Below are 21,934 nucleotides of genomic sequence, written 5' to 3' on the forward strand. Positions count from 1 at the left end.
AACTTGTTATGAAATGTTTTAAATATATATTCAGATTGCATCATCAAATAATAAAAATTTCTCGATAAGAGAAATATATGAAGAAATGCATATTATGCGTTTTTTCGAACCTTTTGGCTTTTAATAATAGTTTTTTTGTTATTAATAATTTTTTATTAATAACAAAAAAATTATTTATTAATAAAAAATAAATAAATAATGGGGTAACATATAAAAAATTACCTTCCTCCCACCAATGATCAAACACAAACCGTTCGTGAATTGAGACCGAAAACTATTAAAACGACCACAAAACGTTCTCGAAGCGTGAGAACGAAAAATCTTAAATCAAGCCCAAGTAGTGCTTGAAACGAGCACAGAAGGTTCACACATCGATACCAAACTGGTCATAAAATACGAACGGTGTGCTTGGAAAAACTGTGCTTAAAACAAGCCCATCGGTCACGAGTTAAGAAAAAACGTACTTAACAGACTTTTGTCAACGAATGTTCTTAATTTTGAACTTGTTTCGTTCGTTTTAGAACGATTTTTTCTCTGAGTGTACACTCTTCAATACCATCTGAAGAGATTTGCGTAACCGCCACCGATACAACTGAGTTCTTGTGCATACGCACACAACTAGCAAATATCCACATTTAATTGGCCATCTGTTATATACCGCCATCTTCTGAACTGTCCGTTTATATGCATCACATTTCCTTGTTAATTCGATGCTAAAGCCTTCCGATTCCATTATTGTCTTGGGTGACTTCAATATGCCACACATATCATGGTGCATCTCTGGCTTTAATATCGTACCAGTTTCGTCAAAGTCTTCCAACAATGAATTTCTAGACGGAATGTCTGAGCTGTACCTTCAGCAAATCAACATCCAATGGAGTAAATTCGGAAGAGTGTTAGATTTAGCCTTTGTGGATGATGAATCTAAATATTCCATTAGTCGATGCGAACCCATTATTGAACCTGAAGATGCTTACCACCCTTCCCTCAAAACAGTTTACGAAGTTGTAAATTATGCTTGTAACAGCGGAAATAAACGATACAACTCCAGTTATCGCTTCGACTTTGCGAAGGCCAATTTTAAAAAATTAAATCGTGATCTATCTCGAATAGTGTGGCCAATATTTAATGCTGATGTGGAGCAAAGCGTTTCTCACTTTTACAATACCATTTACTGTCTTTTTGAAAAATACGTACCTAAGCGGATTTGTGTACATTCCGATACAAGCCAAGTATGGTTCATTAAAGAGCTGAAAATTTTAAAGAATAAAAAGTCTCGATCTTTCAAGTTGTTCAAAAAGATGGGTTTACATAACCATTACTTACAGTACTCGATTCTACGCTGCAAGTATTTTCAATTGAACAAAAAGTGTTACAAAGCTTATCTTTGTAAAATGAAAAGAAATATAACTTGCAACCCGAAGGCATTTTACGGATTCGTAAACTCTAAACGCAGGGTGAAAGGGTTTCCATCATGCATGAAATTCCAAGATAATATTTCCAGCGATGATCAAGAGATCGCCGACTTCTTTGCGGAATTTTTCAAATCAAATTACTCTACTGAGACCAACGTTTCACCTAATGAATACCCATACCATATTGATTCGTGTTATTCAATCAGAGCTCCATTTATATCTTCAGAAGATGTATTATCTTATTTAAAAACTTTAAAAGTATCATATTCATACCGCCCCGACAGGATCCCGACACACTTTCTTAAAAAATGTGCTGCAAACATCTATCAGCCGCTAACAGATTTATTTAATTTATCTTTAATTTATGGCGTTTTCCAAACAACATGGAAGGAATCTTTTCTTATTTCGCTTCATAAAAATGGAAGCAGGTCTTCCATAGAAAACTACCGGGGCATAGCAAAGTTATCCGCTATCCCAAAGTTATTTGAGGCTATTGTTACCCACCACCTAACATTCTCTATTTCCCCCATAATTGCAAGCTCGCAGCATGGGTTCTGTAAGGGCAAATCACCTATCACCAATTTACCTATTTACCAATTTCATAAACGATATATCTGGTACAATTAAATACTCAAAAATCTTGATGTACGCAGACGATGTAAAACTTTTCAAATCATGTGCCTCGGTTGAGGAACATTCCTTGCTTCAAATGGATTTAAATCACTTGGTTACCTAGTGCAATGTAAATTATATGCCGCTCAATCTCAAAAAATGTAAATTTATGTGTTTTTCTCGGAGAGTTTCGCCACCAGCTTCATATACAATTAACAACTATAGTCTAGAAACTGTAAATAATTTTATTGACTTGGGAGTCATGATGGATTCCAAACTTAGTTTCAATCTTCATATTAATGCTACAGTGAATAAAGGCAAAGGTGTTTTTGCATTTGCTAAACGGTGGTCAAAAGAATTTAACGACCCTTACATAACTAAAGCACTTTCTAAAACATTAGTTAGGCCAATATTAGAATACGGCTCCGCGTTATCAAGTCCATGCAGACAGTCTCGAATCAATACAAAAACAATTTTTACTATTTGCCTTAAGAAATTTCCAATGGGACTCTTTAACTAATCTTCCACCTTATACTAATCGATTAAAGCTTATCAATCTTCCAACTCTTGCTAGTCGAAGGGAAATGCTTGGTGTAATATTTATGACAAAACTTTTAAATGGATCAATTTCGAGCTCATTCCTTCTGAATGAAGTGAACTTTTGCGTTCCCTCTCGGACATCGAGACACTTCAAACCTCTTCTGCTGAAACAATGTAGAACGAATTTCGAACAAAATGAACCTTTTCGGCGTTTATGCCAAGATTATAACTCTCACTCAAACACATTTGGTAGCTCGGACTCCCTTTTTTCTATAAAAAAGATTGTTCTCACCTCTCTAAATTAATGTATAATACGTTTGCTTCTGTTCTGTTCTCTTTAAGTATTACGCTTGGCTGATGAAATTTCTTCTGTAGCTGAGCAGTATCAGAAGGTGACGCTTGACAAACCGCTGCCCATCAAAGACTCGGCAAAAAAAAAAAAAAAAGTTATTATATATATATATAAATCGATCGCGTGAACAGGATTAGCCTGGTTTCATTGGGCCACTTGAGGGCAGCGCGCTGCCACAACGCCCATTCAAAAAAAAAAAAATCGAAAATGTTAGGTGATTTGTAACGATTGCTTCGAACAACTTTCGAAAATAGCGGACAGTCTAGCTATAATAATAATAATAATAATACCCAACGGATTAAACCCTCCAAAGCTCACCCGATCGGCGCGAGGGGCGCATCCGCATGACGCACGGATTTGTTATTGCCGAGTTGTTGATAGGCGGAGGTTTGTTAAGCGTCGAGATCTAAAACTGCTCAGCTACAGAATAAAAATCATCAACTGAGTATACTATACATAACAGTTAGAAATTACATAGAAATTTTACATATATATACTACATTGTTAAATAAGTGAACATTTTTAATTTATTAAATTTTTTTTTTTTTTTTTGTTAAGAGTTAAGATAGGATAAGACAGTTTTCTTTATGGTAAAAAGTGAATCCGTTATATCAAATGAATTAGAATGAGTGTTAAAATCATGACACAAACACCGAAAAGATTCATTTAATTCGAAATTAGTTCTACACTGCCTCAAAAGAAGAGGCTTGTAATGTCTTGACACCCGTGATGGGACGTTGAAATTTACTTCGTTCAAAAGAATTGGACTAGAAATCAGTCCATTCAGGAGTTTAGCCATAAATATAACGCCTAGCATTTCTCTGCGACTTGCAAGAGTTGGAAAATTGATAAGCTTCAACCGACTAGTATAAGGTGGAAGATAATACGCAGAGTCCCACTGAAAATTCCTTAAAGAGAAAAGTAGAAATTGCTTTTGTATTGATTCAAGTCTATCTGCATGAACTCGATATTGTGGATTCCAGACTATTGATCCGTATTCTAGTATCGGTCTAACTAAGGTGATGAAAAGGGCTTTAGTTACATAAGTGTCACTAAATTCTTTGGACCACCGTTTCACGTATGAAAGAACACCTCTAGCCTTATTGACAGTAGCATTAATATGAAATTTGAAACTAAGTTTAGAATCTATCGTGACTCCCAAGTCCTCAAAATAGTTTACTGATAGAAGACAAAAATTATTAATTACGTAAGAGGCTGCTGGCAAAGATCTTCGAGATAGGCACATGAATTTGCATTTATTGAGGTTCAGCGGCATTGAATTTACGTTGCACCAAGTAACTAGGCAGTTTAAATCCGCTTGAAGCAATGGACATTCTTCGATAGACGCATAAGACCTAAAAAGTTTTACATCATCAGCATACATTAAGATTTTGGAATATTTTATAGTGGTACAGATATCATTAATAAATAGCAAGAACAGAATTGGACCAAGATGGCTGCCTTGTGGGACGCCAGAGGGAACATCGATGACATTTGAAAAAGTATTTTTAAAAATAACTTTTTGCGTTCGACCGCAGAGATACGACGAGATCCACTGGGTGAGACCAGGTTGGAAGCCAAGCCGATCCAGCTTGTAGATAAGTAAGGAGTGGGATACTTTGTCAAATGCTTTACTGAAATCAGTATAAATAACATCTGTGTGAAGATTTTCTCTAAATCCCTTAGAACCATGAGTTGTGAATTCAAGTAGATTAGCAATGGTAGATTTGCCTTTACAGAATCCGTGTTGCGGTTCTGCAATCAAAGTAGAAATGGAAAATGTTAGCTGATTGGTAACGATAGCTTCAAACAACTTTGGGATGGCCGACAACTTTGCTATTCCTCGATAGTTCTCTACACACGACCTACTACCACTTTTGTGAAGGGGTATGAGAAAAGATTCCTTCCAAGCAGAAGGAAAGACTCCACTTTTTAGGGACATATTGAATAAATCAGTTAGAGGCTGATAAATGTGTTCAGCGCATTTTTTAAGAAAACAAGAGGGAATTAAATCAGGACCGTACTTGTAAGATTCTTTCAAAGACGTTAAATATGAAAAAACTTCATCTGGATATAGATACCAATAGTGCCAATAATTGTAGATACCAATAATTGTGTAGGCGTATAAATATTTTTTTAAGGACAGGTCGCGAAATTTTAATTCGCCTTATGCCTTTGTATTACCTTACTCGATTATATAAATATCTTTTACCAAAAGCGCTAATGTAATAAAGTTTCGATAACCACAAACAATGGCCGATAAAAACCGACATATCTGTAATCGACCATATCCTTATAATGTCGCTTCACAGAGATATATTTGTATGAGTAAAAAGGCGTTACGCATGCCAGCAGAGATGGGCAGTTGGCATTACCAATTAATATTGTAACGAATTTGCTGCAAATCCTCTTATTTGCAATCCTCTGCTAAGTTCGAATCACTAAACTGTTGAATAAATAACTCCAATATTGAATAATGGAAAAATGGCCTTTATTAAAATACTTCACAACAGTAACTGTGCAACGAATAGCTTAATAACCAAACTAATAGCTCAAATGAAACTCCACTATTCAAAATAATACTGCTATTGCTCGCTAGATATCGTCTTAGTCGTAACTGCTGATCAACTCAAATCAAACTGAATTACTTCTTACTCGCCTGCCCCGCTTTTATAGTTTACGCTGCATACTTCTAGGCTCTTCGATTTCCAGAAGTTACTAGTTAGTTCGGCTACAAAATCGCCAGCCACAACTGCGTGCACAAATTATTGCTCTCTCTTGTGACAACTCAGATATGCATGTGTTTGTGCATTGCCGCTCCGCTGCTCGTATACGTACATATGTGTAGACGCAATTCTTTATTCGTTTATGTAGATACATAATGATTGAATTATTGATGTGAATGTTTGTACTTTGCAGTCTCTCGCGCATACATAGGCGTATAAGTAAATGCATCTGTGTGTGACATCTTTCGGCTGCCTTACATATGTGTATACATGATTTGATTATTGACGTAAATACTGCTTATCGTGGCCTTGGCATCGCCTTAGTGATGGTATAACTTAGTGATGTTAATATCCGTGACACTGCCCTCCACCTAAGTCTGATCGTCCCGGTCAGACAAATCTCTCGATCTAAACGCTGCTAATCTCTCCAGATGAACCACTTTCATTTTGGTTCGTGGTTTGGTAGTGGTTTGTATGCGGTACACTATATCGTTGATCCGTTTTACAACTTTGTATGGGCCTTCCCAGTTACACTGCAATTTCGGGGACAAACCTTTTTTTCGTTGTGGGTTGTATAGCAGACCAAATCTCCTTCCTGAAACCCTTCCGAATTAATTGCTTTATCCTACCTCGCTTTCATCTTGTCACTCATAATCTTTGCTCGTTGCCTTACCAGATCGTGTATCTCTCTCAGCTCTTCTTCCAAGACACCAGTGGATTTCTTGACATTCCTCTCCGCATCCGCATCTATCCCATACTTCAAATCAGCTGGCAGTCGAAGGTCATTGCCAAAAATTACCTTTGCGGGAGTTTGGCCCGTTGTGTCATGTACTGCCGATCGGTAGGCCATCAAGAATAATGATATGTGTGTATCCCAGTCCTTATGGTACTTGTCTACAACTTTCCTTAAATGCTCCTCCAATGTTCTATTGAAGCGTTCCACCATACCATCGGACTGAGGATGCAATGCAGTTGTCCGTGTTTTTCGAATGCCCAACTTCTTGCACATTTCTTGGAACACAGCTGATTCAAAATTCCTGCCTTGGTCAGAATGTAACTCCATTGGTACACCATACCTTGCAACCCATTCGTTTTTAACCACTTCTGCTACTGTTTCTGCTTCTTGGTTTGGGATTGGGTATACCTCTGGCCATTTACTGAAATAATCCATAACCACCAGTACGTATTTGTTTCCGCGGTTGCTAGTAGGAAATGGACCTGCGACATCCATGGCGATCCTTTCAAATGGTGCACCTGAAATATACTGCTTCATCTGGCCATGACTTCGGGTTTTGGGCCCTTTCGCTCTGTTGCATACCTCGCAGTTGGCAATCCACTCGGTGACCGACTGACGGCAACCAACCCAATAGAATCTCTGCTTAATTTTTTTGAGTGTCTTCGTGATTCCAAGATGACCTCCACTTGGACCATTGTGCAGCTCGCTGAGCACGTCAGGAATCCTCTTCCTGGGAACAACTATCAGTTTCTTCTTGCATTGACCATCCTCACTTTTCCATACTCGATGCAAGCAACCGGATATCAATTCTAAACTGTTCCACTGTGCCCAATATGACTTCGCAATGGGACTCTCTGCTGACATCTCCTCTCTACTTGGTCTTTCGTTTCGTTCGAGCCCTTGCATAACATGTGACAGATCTGTATCTTCTAGCTGACACTTTCTTAGTTGTTCCTTGTCCCATTCATCCGTACACGTTATAATCATTAGCCGGACATCTATAATGTCTTCTTTAGCCTCGGCCTTTGAGCAGTGCTTGCATTCCAGACTACATGGTCTTCGTGACATTGCATCTGCATTTCCATGGGTACTACCTTTTCGATGCTCAATGGAAAAGTCGTAGCTTTGTAGTCGCTCGATCCACCGTGGCAATTGTCCTTCCGGATTACGGAACTGTAGAAGCCATTTCAACGCTGCGTGATCTGTTCTGACACGGAATCGCTGGCCGTAGAAGTATTTGTGAAAATCTTTAATGCACTCTACCAATGCCAACAGCTCTCTCCGCGTAACACAGTAGTTCCTCTCTGGTTTTCCAATCGAACGGCTGTAATATGCAACTACCTTCTCCTGTCCATCGACCAGTTGTGATAAAACGCCTCCTATAGCATATCCACTCGCTTCTGTATCTAGAATAAATGTTGCTCCTGGAATCGGATATGCTAACATTGGGGCAGTGCATAAACGCTCCTTCAATGTTTGGAAAGCCACTTCTTGCTCCTTCTTCCATTCAAAAGCTTTGTTTTTTCTTGTAAGCTCATGGAGGCTATAGGCTACGCTGGAAAAATTTGGTACAAATCGGCGGAAATATGTGCACAGCCCAAGAAAACTTCTCAATTCATGTAGGTTCTGTGGTCTTGGCCAATCCTTTACAGCCTCTATTTTTTCGTTCGCAGTGCAGATGCACTCTGTCGTTACCTTGTGACCCAAATAATTGACTTCCTTTTTAAACAGCGCACACTTTTTGGGACTTAACTTCAGACCAGCGCCAGCTATTCTCTGGAAAACTTCCTCCATGTTCATCAAATTTCTTGCCCAATACGATGATGTCGCCCAGGTACACCAAGCATGTTTTCCAATGTAGTCCTTTCAGTACCTGGTCCATGAGTCTCTCAAAAGTAGCTGGTGCATTACAAAGTCCAAAAGGCATCACTGTAAATTGCCAAAGACCATCACCGACACTGAAGGCTGTTTTCTCTTTATCTTCCTCCTTCACCTCCACTTGCCAGTACCCGCTTTTCAAGTCCAGCGTGGAAAACCATTTCGTACCAGATAGCGTGTCCAGTGTGTCGTCAATTCTTGGCAATGGGTAGCTATCCTTTTTCGTTACGTCATTCAACTTCCGGTAGTCCACGCAAAACCTCATTTTTCCATCCTTCTTTTTTACAAGTACTACCGGTGAGCTCCATGGACTAGCTGATGGTTCGATGACGCCACTGTCGCTCATTTCTTGAATGATTTGACTCACAACTTCCCGGTTCGCCAGTGGAACACTACGTGGAGCTTGACGGATCGGCCTCGCATCTCCAGTGTCAATTTGATGTTTCACAACGTTGGTGCGGCCTGGTTTAGAATCATCCTGGTCAAATATGTTCGCGTACTTTAGGAACAGTTGTTTTGCCTTACTCTGATATGCTTCCTCTAGCCCCTGCATCCATGCCGTGATGTCATTTGAAAGATCAGTGTTACTAGCTGAAACGTGTTCCTGGAGCTGTTCACAGTTAATAACTCAGCCTCTTGGCATCTTCCCAAAATAGCTCATTTAGTCAGTTTGAGTGGTGACTTGAACTCATTGAGTACTCTTACCGGAATACGTCCATCTTGTTTTGTCATAGCCAGGGTTTTTCCTATAAGTATGTTTAGTGCTGATTTGTTTGCTGCTTCGACAACCCACAATTTGTTTGTCCCACAATCTCCATCAACCTTTGCCCAGATGACTGCTTCTGATTTTGGTGGTATTTGCTGACTCTCTTCCACCAGCACTCGTTTACTGCTGTAACCTCTCTCGTAGCCGAAATTAAGTGGCACAGCCATGTTCTTATATCGCATCGTCTTGCTTTGCATATCGATCTTGATGCCTTGGTTGATTAAGAAGTTCACTCCAATTATGATTTCATCAACAATGCCTGCCACTATAAAATTGTGAAGTACCGTGACGTTCCCAATTGCTACTTCACATCCTACTTCTCCAATTACCTGGGTGCCTTCTCCAGTGGCTGTACGCAATATTGCTCCATGCAATGGTCTTATCTTCTTGTTGACTAAATCCGCTCGAATGATGGAATGAGAAGCACCCGTATCTACAGTCAGTAAACGTTCCTTTCCATCCACATGTCCTCCGACAGTAAGATTGCTTGACCTTCTTCCAATTTGCGAGATAGAGATTATGGGGCATTCAATTGAGGGAGCCAGCTGTCGTCCCTTGCGGCTGACTCGCTTTAGTTTAACGATTGAGTGGATTTGGAGATTTGCTCGTCTCCTTCAGCTCTGCGTTTACGGTCACCCACAATGTTGGAACTATTGGAATTGCTACTGCAATGACGTGCAATGTGACCTCGGTTACCGCACTTGAAACATTTCATAACTCCGGCATTTTTCTGTTGTGATCCCTTCAGAGCTTCCAAAATTGTATCTACCCACTCTGGCCTTTCTACTTCCACACGATGAGCTTTGTATGCTGGTTTACTCAATAATGACGCCGTTTCCTGAGTCAATGCATGGGATACCGTTTCAGAAAATGTTTGCTTTGGGTTCGCGTATGTGGCTCGCTTCGTTTCGACGTCCCGTATGCCATTTATAAAGCTCTGAATCTTCACTCTTTCTGTGTATTCCACGGGTGCATCCGCATTTGCAAGATGAGCCAATCTTTCAATGTCCGAAGCAAACTCCTGCAAAGTCTCGTTAGCTTTTTGGTAGCGGTTTTGCAATTCTATTTAAAACATCTGTTTCCTGTGTTCGCTTCCGTATCGCCGTTCTACAGCAGCCATCAATGCGTCATAACTGTCCCGTTCGTACTCTGGAATAGTCTGTAAGATTTCGGCAGATGGTCCTTTCAATGCTACGAAGAGTGCGGCAACTTTATCTTCCACATTCCAGTTGTTCACTGCTGCGGTCTTCTCAAACTGTAGCTTAAAGACCTGGAAAGGAACAGAGCCGTCAAAAGATGGAGTCTTTACCTTTGGATTACTCGCTGAGACTGTTGGGCGATTTAATTGCAACTCCTGTATACGACCTCTCAAAGCTTCTATCTCAGCATCAATTTTGTCCTCGAGCTGCACAATTTTTGTATCCTGTGCTTCCAGCTTTGATGTTACCCTTGCTTCCTGTGCTTCCAACTGCGAAGACATTTGCGCCACCTGCAATGATAAGCGCTCCTCTTGTGCTTCCATCTTAGATGTTATGCGTGTCTCTTGCGACTCCAGTTGGGATGCCATATATGTCTTCTGTTCTTCGAGCTGTGTAGAAATTTTTGATGACATTTAGGACATTTGTGCCGATATTGCAGCCAACATCATGTTCAGGTCTGTGTTCGCCATTTTCTGCGGTGTTTCATTTTTCTCTTCAATTTTTGCTGCTGTCTCGTCCTCATCAGGATAAAAGACATACTCGTCCACATCAATTCCTTCTGCTTCCATTCCCTCTGGTAGCCGTGCCTGAAGTTCGAGTTTAACGCCGCTTGTATTCAATCCACGGCTCTCCAACTCCTTCTTTAGTTGCTGGATCTTCAATTCACTGAAATTTGCCATGTCCTTGTTGTCCTCTGGAATTTATTCAACAATTCCTCTCCTGACACCAATTGTAACGAATTTGCTGCAAATCCTCTTATTTGCAGTCCTCTGCTAAGTTCGAATCACTAAACTGTTGAATAAATAACTCCAATATTGAATAATGGAAAAATGGCCTTTATTAAAATACTTCACAACAGTAACTGTGCAACGAATAGCTTAATAACCAAACTAATAGCTCAAATGAAAATCCGCTATTCAAAATAATACTACTATTGCTCGCTAGATATCGTCTTAGTCGTAACTGCTGATCAACTCAAATCAAACTGAATTACTTCTTACTCACCTGCCCCGCTTTTATAGTTTACGCTGCATACTTCTAGGCTCTTCGAATTCCAGAAGTTACTAGTTAGTTCGGCTACAAAATCGCCAGCCACAACTACGTGCACAAATTATTGCTCTCTCTTGTGACAACTCAGATAAGATATATGCATGTGTTTGTGCATTGCCGCTCCGCTGCTCGTATACGTACATATGTGTAGACGCAATTCTTTATTCGTTTATGTAGATACATAATGATTGAATTATTGATGTGAATGTTTGTAGTTTACAGTCTCTCGCGCATACATAGGCATATAAGTAAATGCATCTGTGTGTGACATCTTTCGGCTGCCTTATATATGTGTATACATGATTTGATTATTGACGTAAATACTGCTTATCGTGGCCTTGGCATCGCCTTAGTGATGGTATAACTTAGTGATGTTAATATCCGTGACAATATAATAGTAAGTCTTGTCGATACTTTTTTTAATGCAAGAGCATGATTAAATTATTATTATTTTAATTATTTTTTTATTTTTAATCTGAAATGCAGTCTACGTACATCTAGTTGTATTAATATTACTTCAGGGAGAGCATCGGCTAAAATAAATCGAGATGATCTGTATTATAATCATAATTAATTGGCGCTTAACCGCCTTAGCGAGTTAGGCCATTTCGTAACATGTCACTACGGCTATCCTTAATTTTAATTTGCGAAAGCTGATGCCATATGACCGGAGCGTCTTCGTCCATTCGCATAACATAACTTACCAACGAAGCTTTTGTGCTTTTATTCGCTTCACTATCTTCATGCCTGCGTAAAGCTCATACAGTTCATCATTATACATCCTTCGATACTCGCCTGCCACATGGACAGCAACATGAATTTCCAGAGAACTTTGCTCTCGAACACTACAAGAGCCATCTCATCATCTCTCGACGCTGTCTCTAATTTAGGGAAGACAGAAATCACAGCGCGTTTGTTAAGGGCAATATCATCCGCATGTGCCATCACGATTTATCAGTGCTGACAGAATTATCTTTCTACCATTAGGTTAAAGAAATAGCACCAAAGGGAGTCGCCTTGCCTGAAGCCTCGTTTGGTTGCGAATGACTCAGAGAGGTCCTTCCCAATCCGTATGGTGTCACTAAACGTCATATGGCGGAGCCTTACTAACTTTGCAGGGAACTTAAATTCAGACATAGCAGCATACAAGCAATTTATTTTCGTGCTGTCAAAGGCTGCTTAGAAGTCGACAAAAAGATGGTGGATGTCGATTCTCTTATCTCAGTCTTCTCCATACTCTGGCGCATCGTGAAGATCTGGTCGATAGTAGATTTCCCACGTCTGAAGCCGCACTGATAAGGCCCAAGGGGTTCAGTCTTTCGCAAAATACGCTAGATAGAAACTTATATGCGATAATAAGCACGCTGATTCCGTGGTAATTGGCGCTGTTTGCGGCATCCTATTGCTCATGAACTGGGCAGAGTAAATTTAATAGAGTTTTCTTTTCTGAAATAAATTGTTGGCTAAGTAAATGGTAAAGCCTTAATAGAGTTACTCCTACCCCAGAAAATGTGCAACATTTATAGTGCATACAAAGAACATTTCAACTCACCATATTCACTCATATTAAGAGAGTATATGTGGAACTTAAGAGCGAATTGAGAGTTTCACAGAGTTGCACTGCTACACCGGCGTTGCGAGCAGGCAACAATTTTCACAAAAGAACAAAATACCCCGTAAAGGCGTTGCCTATTTTTTAGAATAGAAAATAGAACCCTTGCGCGGCGTACAAAAAGCGTAACACTTTAGCCAGAAAAGAAAACGCTATAAGTTTCAAGTACTTGAGCGACCGAACTTTGCTCGGTATTCTTGGAGGATCCGCATAATATATTTTGTTCTATATGACGTCATTATATATGTATATTAAATTTTTTTAATACATATATTCTCACTTACTGTCATACATATATTCTCACTTACTGTCGAATTTAAAATAGATATCAAAAACATATCTAACCGCATAAAGAACTTGAAAAAAATTTTAAACGGGTAATTACAACCCAGAATTGTTATGGCCGTGGGGTGCAATATCACCATACGCAATAAGGCCATAATGGCTTTATTTCGCGTTGCAATTGGAAATAAAGCCATAATTTTGATATGGCCTCATTTGAAATGTCAAGGGAAATAAAGACATCATGATGGTCTTATTAGGCCGGGTCGATTTGTGGGGAGGCAAAAAAATCGCTCATTGCTCTATGAAAATCATATTCTAGGGGTCAAAATAAGAAACTTTGCCGAAGGAACCATACCTCTAAAACGAATTCTGATGTCTCCCCCCTTTGGGTCGTAGGGGCAAATTTTGAAAAATCCCACCTTGAAATGCCTGTTTTTTTCTTTTTGGAGTTTATTTTTCTCTTTAGAAATTTATTTAGTCAAAACATATATGTAAATGAAAAAATGAATTTAACTTAGTAATAGAAAAGAAATTAAAAAAAATTATTAGAAATTAGCGTTTTTACAACCCCCTTTTAAAACCAAGGCATCACTGTGACGCATTTGCATGTCGTAAACATAGTTGTGTGGGTTTTTTATTCAACCGTTTTAAAAAATGAAGGTATGACTGTGACACAATTGCAGATCGTAAAATTGCTTGTATTATTTTTTTAAGCCACCACAAGACACAGTAGGTAGAATTGAAATTGCCCCTACCCAAAAGTTCGACTCAAAGGTGGGGACATTAGAATTCGTTTTAGAGGTATGGTTCCTTCGGCAAAGTTTCTTATTTTGATCCCCAGAATACGATTTTCACAGAGCAATGAGCGATTTTTAAATTGAACCGCCCCAGTATATATATATAAAATATTTTTTTAGTTTATCCAAAAAATCGGGAAATAATAACTAAAATTTTTTTAATTTATTGGTAACAAGTTGTCCGTAATCAAATTCACGAGAGTACTTGTATTTGAAAATTTGATTTTCTACTGCTATATATAATAATTTACAAGATTTTCTAAATCCCGGTATTAGCACATATTCGAAAATTAAATTATTTTCCATTTGTACAACATTTTTGTTCAATCGAGATCAATGATTATACTTGACAATTAACCCTTATCCTGTACTCCAAAAAAATATCATACATCACGTTCATGGGTCAATTTTGCCCAATGTAAAAAAAACGCCTGTTGATTATAATTTAAGTTGGAAACCAGTTCTTTTATTTAATAAACATAAAATTTATTTGTGAAAGAATATAATAAATAGTTTCAGTATTTTAAGTACAGCTTACGATTTCGGCGGCCACCGTGGTGTGATGGTAGCGTGCTCCGCCTACAACACCGTATTCCCTGGGTTCACAGCCCGGGCAAAGCAACATCAAAATTTTAGAAATAAGGTTTTTCAATTAGAAGAAAATGTTTCTAAGCGGGTTCGCCCCTCGGCAGTATTTGGCAAGCGCTCCGAGTGTATTTCTGCCATGAAAAGCTCTCAGTGAAAACTCATCTGCTTTGCATATGCCGTTCGGAGTCGGCAAAAAACATGTAGGTCCCGTCCGGCCGATTTGTAGGGAAAATCAATAGGAGCACGACGCAAATTGGAAGAGAAGCTCGGCCTTAGATCTCTTCGGGGGGTATCGCGCCTAACATTTTTTATTTTTTTTTACGATTTCTCGAACTGGTTCGAGAAGAGATTTCTCGCGAGACTCGCCTTCTTATCGAGATCTTCTTCTATTTATTATCTTTTATGTTAGCACAAAAACCACAACCGCACAGCTCAAATTAATTTTACGAGTTAGTGAAAGGTTGACACGTCCACATAATTTCGTACCAAAAATGTTACGGTATCATACCGCAAACAAAAAAACATCACTTTGCGAACACATGCTCATTATCGTATTGGGTAATTTTGACCCACAATTACAGTATATGTATGTAACATTTTTGTCTAACTTATCCCATGAAGTAGAAAACAACAAAATCAATGGTTTTGAACTTGAGTTGTATTAATAATTAAAGTGAAAAAGTTTCATCAGATAAAACGAATGCTATGCAGAAATATTTAATGTTCAATGTTGTTTGGGCAATTTTGACCCATGAATACAGGATAAGTGTTAACAGAAAACACGTGCATTGTGGATATGAAAAGTGTGACAGCTTAGGCTTGAGTGTCAAAATTATAAACAGCTGTGATCATCTGATTTTCTACACAACTATATTGCTTTCACTATCCCCCGTCTCTTTCTATCATTCGTTAAAGATAGGAGTTCGGTTTGGACCGGATGCGCAACCATCTGTTTTAATTTTGAGAGGGTACGAATTTAATTATGGCTTTATTACTCATTTTATAGCATTTTTATATGGCTTTATTTCCAATCTGTACGATTATTCCCAATCTGCATTGGAAATAACGCCATATGCTGTTATTTCTCAAAAAAACTGGAAATAACGCCGTATGGCCTTATTGCGTATGGTGTTATTGCACCCCACCGTTATGGCAAATAATAAAATAGAGAATCAAGTTTTTTGATCAATTTTGCGGTTATAGCTCGATATATCAACCAAAACTTTCGGATTCAACTTTAATTTTTAAGAAACTATTCTCCATATAGTTTTATATTTTTTAAAAACCAAACTTTTAAACCAATACATCCTTCCGCGCCATGTTCCGTGAATGTTTTCGATTTTCCTCTGGAAGCAGTACTTTTACAGTAGTTGGTCGTTTAACTCCAGAAAAAGCCACGTATACTAAAGGTTTACGCCGATTACTTTATCGGCGGCGGCGGCGTAGACTTGGTAAAATATCGGCGGCGGCGGCGAAGTCGGCGCGCCGGCTCACGCCGTCGTACTTGGTAAATAAATTTTGATCTCCACAAGTTTTTTCAATTACTCTCTGACCTTACAGAAATTTTGAAAAATTTATGGTTCTCAAATTTATATCCAGCAAATTTCTCCCAAATGCTTAGATTTAACACTTCCTGAATTTAAAGATTAAAATGAATATATTTATTGTATAATGACGTTTTTATTCAGATACATCTTGTAAGAACAGCTATTTTATGTCTATATTTTAGGCCACTAAAAATATACTTCCAGTATTCATATAAAAAATACCTATTTGAAATTTTCTTTGCAAGATTCATAGTTATTGTGAATAAAAATAATTTTGTTTATGTTGTGCGGGCTGAGCTGTAACCGTTTATTTGTAATAGTAAGGCCAGCAATAGAAAAAACCCGCTCACTGGGTGTACTCGTTGCCGGAATACACAAAACTTTTTGTGCCAACTTAGATAATAATGGCATTGCAGCAGCCTTTTCCCTCCAGAAATTTAAAACATTTTGGTTTGATGACAAACTCAACAGCAAATGGCATTCTGCTGATAAATTCATATTTTTTGAATTTGTGGAATACCTCTGCGCAAGCTTCAATATTTTAGAGGAAGGTGGAGAAATATCTTTATCATTATTACCTTCGGTATTTTTTGAGTCACCAATAAGGGATTTATACATTTAAATAAAAAAATAAAATAAAAAAAAAATAAATGTAAGGCGCGATAACCTCCGAAGAGATCTAAGGCCGAGCTTCTCTTCCAATTTGCGTCGTGCTCCTCTTGATTTTTCCCTACAAATTGGCCGGACGGGACCTACATATTTTATGCCGACTCCGAACGGCATCTGCAAGGCAGATGAATTTTCACTGAGAGCTTTTCATGGCAGAAATACAATCGGAGCGCTTGCCAGACACTGCCGAGGGGCGACCCCGCTTAGAAAAATTTTCTTCTAATTGAAAAATCTTATTTCTAAAATTTTGATGTTGCTTTGCCCGGGAGTTGAACCCAGGGCATACGGTGTGATAGGCGGAGCACGCTACCATCACACCACGGTGGCCGCCAAATTAAAAAAATTACTTTCGTAATATTTCTGTCGTTGCAGTAGTCCGTGATACAATCCAGTGTGCTGAAGCGCGGATCCAACAGCGCTGCGCACACTAATATATCATTTATTGGAAATCTATAGTCTAGTTTGCTTCTTATATTATTTTTCACAGCATCTTTGAATTTTTGTAAAAAGTCCTTCAACTTGTACATAAGCTGTGCTTCAGCTTCTAGTAAAATCAAGTCAGTTTTATTACAGTTTTTAAGCAATTTATTTATTGCGGCTTTTTGAGACCCAAGACTATCAAGCATTGACAGAACGCTGTGCCATCTTGTTGCGACCGCGTTTTTTAGAGTGACATTTCTTTTGCAAATCAAACTACCATGTAAGTCATTAGGATTGTTGATGTGCTTATACGTTTCTAACGGAACATCGTCTAGTGGACCAAATCCGTCATCGTAGTCGACTCAACAGAAGTCTTCGGAAGCCAGGAGTTCCTCCAAGTTGTCAATATTTGCTAAAATTTCTTTTTGTATTGTATCAGCTTGACATCTTAAAACATCTGTTTTAAAACGAAGGGCCCTTGCAATACTTTTGCGCTTCGCAATTAAGTTGCTTACTTCAGGGACGGAATTATAGCCATCTATAGTAAGCAAATTATGTAGCCCATGCCCAAGGCAGAAATGGTTGTTGATGCACCCTAAATCAATGGCTTTTTTAATGTTACTACTTTGATCAGTGACAACAAAATTGGTTCCCAGCTTTAATTTGAAAAAATCTGTTACTTGTTCAAGTTCTGTTAAAATGTTATTGCCAGTGTGAGACTTTGAAATGTATTTTGTTTCCAAGGTGAGATTTTCTAACAGGAAATTTTTGTCGAGATAATGAAAAGTAAATGTAATATAATTTCTTCTTCGAAAATTATTAGTCCACAAATCAAATGTTAGTGCAAAATGTTCCTGGCCAGAGATTTTTTGTCGAACTGTGTTTAAAACGCATTCATAAACATCATCTAACGCTGTTGTTGAAATAGTTTTGAAATGTGGTATATCACCATTAGCTAATACAACTTTGTATTTTTTTAGGAAGTCTTTTATTCCATTATTGGAAATTGTATGGAACGGTACTAAATCTCGTGCCATCCACAATGCTAAGTCTCTTCCCAATAGCCATTTGGAATTCGTTGAAGATTTTTTAGGACATTTTTTAAAAAAGTTTGATATGTTAGAACTACTTTCAGCGTCGAAATCACGAATATTGTGTTAATTTTTTAAGTGCCTCGTTAGATTCCCTGTAGAAACGTTTTTGCTATATGACTGGATCTTGGAACTAAAATATTTGTTACTTGTGAAATAGAAAAAGTACTAGGCCAAAACTTACCAAGAAAAAAATATGGATGAATCCTCATTTTTCTGTTTTGTTAGACAAAGTTTGCAAAAAACTTTTTCTTTTTCAATAGTTTTTCCAACTTGAGCCTCTTCTAACGTTCCGAAAAATTGCCAAACACTGCTTTTACGTCGGCTACTTGTAATTTGTAGTTTGATTATGTAATCCTTCACTGCCTTTTCCATCTGTAAGTTACAGGCCGATAAAGCAGAACGAAAATGCATAAAATTTAAGAACAAATTAGTTAGCTTTTATGCATTTTCACATAATAAACGCTTTCTTACATAACATATTTTTATTATAAGTCTTCATTAATTAAAGATGTTGGTACATCAAACAAAAGCTACTTGCACTATCTACTAATAATAAAATGGGTAATTCTATACGACAGCATGACACTGCTAATACACGTCCAAAAATATCGAAAGAGGTGTTGAAAGACGCGTATTAATCTCGAGAACAATAATCCGAAACCAGAAAATAAAAATTTTATCTCTGTCTGGAGATATTTGCAGTTGAAGTTGGCGATTTTCATGTGGTTTTTGTTGTGTCGTACCCACAAAAAAAATTGTGCATCACTGTGGCCGAAGGCCGCCAACGCAGAAAGATGTTCTGCGCAAAAATACTATGGATTTCACCCCCAGTTTGGGAGGGACCCGCGAGCCTTTTTTCGGTTTTTCGTTAATATCTTTTGAACGACCGATACCGAATTCAAGACGCGTCGTTTGACACCTCTCTCGATATTTTTGGACGCGTATTAGCAGTCGACCCCTCAACAAGTCTCTTACCGAAAATTTACTTTTATTCCCACAACTGAACTGAAAATTATATGCGCAAGGGACTTACACTATAAATTATATTTGTAGGGATGTGATAGCTCTCAGATAATCGATAAATCTCACTGAAATTTATGCCCCTATTACGGTATACAAATCAACTCTCATTGGGTTCAAATTTCGCAATTTGGTATTACAGATGATTACAACTCACCTGTCAAAAAAAATGTCGGATGAGTTGTCTATTCTAACAACTTTTTGTGGCATTACCGTTTACTTGCTTGTGTTGGTGTAGTTGTCAAAGGCATCAAAATCTGACAACTGATTAATGATTGTCTCAGAAAATTTTGAAGTTGTTTGGAAAGAATATTATAAAAAATTGAAAGCGGGTTTTTAGGCCTTGTAAAATTAATTTAAACAAATTTTATAATCAGCAGTTCTGTGCACATTTATAGTAAAAACAAAGTTTCAACGAAAGATTGCATTGAAAATCTTATTGACCTTATGGAGCAACATCCCGAAGTCGGACGAGGTCAGCCGCAGTTCGGATACAGCCAAAATAAGTGAAATTATGCGAACGTGAGTCCCATCGATACAACCAACTACTCCTGGGAATCCTGTTTTAGAGGAAAACGCGATTTTTGAACCGCTTTGCTACTCTGCAGTCATTTGGGTTTTAATCCACTTCGCACAAATATGCTCCTCAATAATTTTCGTCACAAAATAATTCTATGCTAATATCCATTTTGCTATTAATAAAAAATCACTTGCAAATGCTTACATTTCAGCCACAAATTGATCAGCTGTTCATATATCTGTCAAATCATCACTTTTTCAGGTTGACAACATAAATTCAAATTCAACTGAAATAAGTTGCAATTCGTAATACCAAACAGGAGTTGAGTTGTCTTAAAGTTGGGTTGTTTTAATTACAATAGGGGCATTATATGACTGTTCTTTAGTAAGTGGATGCCGCCAGATATTCAACGTAAAGGCGCCCTTTAAATGTAAAGGCTCCTTTACATTACTGGAATTTGTAGAGGCTACTTGTCGACGCTGAACCATCCAACAGGTGTAACCCCATCAATGGCGTTGTAATTTTGGTTGGTGTCAAAATATCGACCATAATTTATAATAGCAGGGGGTGCCTGAACTATGGTTTTTTATATTTTGTAAAAGGTATTTATGGAAGGGAAATTAAATGCGAATTCATCAAAAGTTTAAATTTGCTTCAACTTTTATTTCGCTTTGAAGTTGAATCATTCATGACGGATTTACATTGAATCCTTTGCCTCGACAGATGTGTTAAATGTATTGTTTAGACCCGGTCTGGCTGTTTGTGGAATATGAAGCATTGAAGCGCGCTTATCTGTCAAAGTCGCCGAAATACTTTACGACCGGTTGGTCTGCAATTCTACAAGAACAACAACCGGTTGGCCTGCTACAATACGTCTAAAAATGTCGAAAAGGTGCACTTTGACCTTTATATGCATAATGCGAAGTCAAGAAATTGAAGTTTCGCTTCTGTCAAGAGTTGACACCCATTGGTTAAACGGTAAAAATTTGATTCGTGTACTAGAGATCATATTTTCAAAAACCGATTGAAAGTTTTGATGGGTTGTTGTAAATTTTTGTTGTGTTTTAGCAGGCGACTTCTATTGTAAAATATTATCAAGTTTAGAAAAAATTTAGATAATAAAACTAAAAACTTTTCACGCTGTCTTTCGAGAAAAAGGATTTTATTTAATTGATAATTCCAATATATAGAAAATTAAAGTCTTCAACTTAACAAACAAAGGATCGAACACATTTGCATTTTGCTTTGTTTTGGCGCTTACGCTGCGTATACAGCAGTCTTTGACAACACACGTCTTAAGCTGCAGACATTGGTGCTTTATCGGTAACCGTATCGGTAACCTTATAACAACTGATTCGACCTACCTTATAGGAATCAATGCTTTCGATTATTGGTGCCGCCAAGGTCGTAACCGTATCGTAGCCAACCAATTGGTTTTTGGTTTACCATCGTAACGATAAACAGCTGATTACGTTAGGGGTACGACTACAGAGATACCATATACGGCACCAATGACTCCCGCTTTAAATGCTATAAGCAACACACAAAAATTAAAAAAACTTACATTTTGTCCTGCGATGTCATTCAAAATTTAAAATTTCTGGAAGCCATGAAAAATTTTATAATTTTTACCTCCATCTGCTTTACTCTAAAAAATATTTTAATTTGCATATCATGTTTATTTTCTCCAATTAACGATAATGACAGAAACGCAAAAGTCAAATATAAATGGGCCCTATCTGAAGTGAGCTTTTGTAGTAAATTCTAGGCCCATATTTTAGGTATTTTTTTTCAAAACAAAAATCTTGCTTAATACTCTTTATTAAAATATTCCCGGCATTTAGCAGTTGTCTCGAACTTGATAATTACCCAAAACCCAACGGAAAAAACAGAGGAAAATGCTTCGGACAACATTGGTTTGCTTTTGGTTCAAAAAGAACACGCCTGATTTTTGTAAACAAGGCGCCAAAATTGATGTCTAAAAGCCAAAAGTTTCTGCTTTTTGTCAAATGTATCTAATTTATGTGAGAAAATAGCTACATCCGAAGATTTTGAATAAAAAATACCGCGGTTTCCTCCACTTCAATTCTTTATTTGGTGGTACAAAG

This window comes from Eurosta solidaginis, chromosome 3 (genome assembly GCF_040869045.1).
Source record: "Eurosta solidaginis isolate ZX-2024a chromosome 3, ASM4086904v1, whole genome shotgun sequence".
NCBI lineage: Eukaryota > Metazoa > Arthropoda > Insecta > Diptera > Tephritidae > Eurosta > Eurosta solidaginis.